This window comes from Cibotium barometz, chromosome 8 (genome assembly GCF_041138505.1).
Source record: "Cibotium barometz isolate CiBa-2024 chromosome 8, ASM4113850v1, whole genome shotgun sequence".
Classification (NCBI taxonomy): domain Eukaryota; kingdom Viridiplantae; phylum Streptophyta; class Polypodiopsida; order Cyatheales; family Cibotiaceae; genus Cibotium; species Cibotium barometz.
Window position 1 is genome coordinate 56251781 of NC_141053.1, and position 2985 is coordinate 56254765.

Consider the following 2985-nt stretch of genomic DNA (forward strand, 5'->3'; position numbering starts at 1 on the left):
CCCAATATTATTTTGACTTACTTTCCTCTTCATGTATTATAAATTCACTGATGGGTCTCCTTTCTCTACCTAATATTATTTTCCAATGATCATTTCAAACTAAGATGTCCTCTATTCTAAGTTTCCACATGCCACAACTGCTTCCATTCACTTTAGAACTAGCTTCAATTTATGTATTTGAGCTTGCCATACCTTTGATTTAATTCTTGCCATTTTGATATTATTTTTTATTACTTTCTCACTAATGTGCTTTTATTTAGATCTCCACCTCCTTTGTAAACTTTCAGCTTTGAATTGTTTGCATCACTCTTTCAGTATCCTCACTTTGTTTTTCACTCTATGCAATGCTCTAATACCATGTTTGGAAATAAGATGACTGCTAGATAACAGTGCTATACATATTGCTATCATAGGACTTTGTAGACTATTATCATAGCACTAAGATTGCTTTAAAATAGGTACTATTTTCTTATGTGAAAAGAATGGGGGCACAAGTGTTTTTGCAAGATAACACTAAGATTGCTTTAAAATAGGCACTATTTTCTTATGTAAAAAGAATGGGTACAGCGTTTTTGCAAGATAACACTCTTAAATTCATAGATATTAGCAACACCAATATGAAGAAATCACACAAATTTGAACACCACAAGTGATTGTAAGAAGAAATAATTCTGCTTAATCAAAATATACTTATGTAAATAGAAATATCGAAAGATTCTCTAAATCCCAGTGGTGGATACCTTCTAAAACCTTTAAACAAAAAGCTTATTGCACCCTAAACACTTATCCTCAATATTGATTAGAACTATATTACAATAGGTATATATACGGCACTTTTGCTGAAGTGGATTATACAATAGGAGGGGGAAATTGTAGGTGTAATAACATCAGTGTAATAGGTATATATAGTGTATTTTTGCTGAAGTGGATTACACAATAAGGGTAAATTGTATGAATAATATCTCATCAACACTAGATTTTATGGAGATAAGATTTTATGGGCACAAGTGTTACATAGTTCTCTACAACTTTATACAAGAAACTTTGCTTAAATTCTTCACCGATTTTCCCACAATAAGCTAGTATTTAAATGCCAAGCATGCACTTTTTTAGCTTCCTAAAAGTTTAGTAATTTGCACGTAATTGTAAATCCGGGTGGAATTAATCCACAAAATTTGGTCTAAGTATTGCCCGCATGTCAAGGAGTATGTTAGATACCAATATGTTGGTTCACGCGACGACCACTGTGTTTGTTCAAACACCATGCATGTTCTTGTCCACCATGTGCTTGTTCTTGTCCACCAACGTGCTAGTTTGCCATCCACCATGCTTTAGCACTGCATGTTATGTAATCTTAAATGTTAACATGCGGTGTTATGATAGCAATCTGATAATAGTCTACAATGTTAACGGTCGTCTTATTTTTTAATTTACAATGATTTGGTTTTTTCCTTTAATTTTTTCAAAGACATTATGTGTTCATCCAACCTGTCATGATTTTGAGGAGCTCACTTTGATTCATTGGTTGGGTACACTTGATCATGCTTTCACACTCCACTCTTTCAAGAGTAATATAAAAAAAGCTTTTATTAGATGAGATGGAACTAGTTTTACAAGTATGTATTTTCTCTAATTGACAATGGTGGTGGACAAGCACACGAAGGACCTGAAAGCCAAAGACACCATGCTCTTGGAATTCGAGAGTTTAGGCCAGAAAAGAGCAAAATGCCAAGAAAAGCCCTAGAACAAGATAAAGTCTGGCTACTAATCAATCTTTACAAAACCTCGGAATCCTTGGAGATTGCAGACCTTGCCATGCATTTTAATATTTAAGAGATTTAGCAGACCATGCCATGTAACAAAAATGGCCCTCAAGATAATTGGCTAGAGTTCAGGAAAGGAGATCATGGAATCCATAGAGAAATAGGGAAAAAAATGTCAACGTTGCCCCAGCCTCAAGCAGAAAGCAAAATGGAATTAGGCTTGGTAGAAAATCTTCCTATAAAAAACCCAGATATAACCAATTCTAGATTTATCTAAGGAAGAGGAGCAGTGTCCTGACTAGCTACCCCGAGTGAGGGGGCAAAAGCCCATGTAGAGAGACGGTGACACCAAGCTAGTAGAAAGGGACACAAGAGTTAATGAGGCGCCAATCCAACCAAAAAAGGGACATAAGAGAGTTGATGGGGGGTGTGCCACTCCCAACCAAAAGAATCGAGAAGGCCTCCATACAAATGGGCCTGGAGCACTGGTACAACATGAGAACCAAGTAGCTAGAAAAACAATTCTATGATGATGATGCCATTGCCAACACCTAGATAAGAGATCAAGGAAAAAAGAGGCTACGGAGAGGGGATTGGAGATTTTCTTGAGTTCAACAGAGGGTGGTACTATGTTGAGCAGAGTGATATTGCCAATTGTAAGGAAATGAATCTTGTATAGGTTTTATTGTATCATTACTAAAGGGATTCATGCTACTCTTATGTTGAGCTCCATATGTGTGTTGTCCCAAAATATAGTGGTGTATGTTGAGCTCCATATGTGTGTTGTCTCGAATATGATGATATATGTTTTATGTTCTACACTTAAATATGATGAGGATCATGTAGCCAAGTTTTTCATGCATTGCTACCAGTACTAGACTCTAATGATACCTATCTAGCTCTTATGGACTAACTTTGAGAAAATCCCCAATGTGAATGCAGATAGGTGCTAGGCATACTTTCTCCACTTACAGTAGTGTGCACAAACAGATAGCTTAGCTAGGTTGTGATGCCATCTAAGTGGTCTAGAGCCAGTGAAGTGGCCGGTAGGCTCTCTAGGAGGCTTGCCTCTCCAAGGGTGGCTCCTTTCTGATTTGGATTGATGATACCACCACTGCACATGGACTTGGTGAAACATCAATGGGTTCTTTTGACTACTTCGAGGGTGGTGGCCACATGTGAGTCAAGGGTGCATCTCACCACACTACTTTCCACTCGTGCT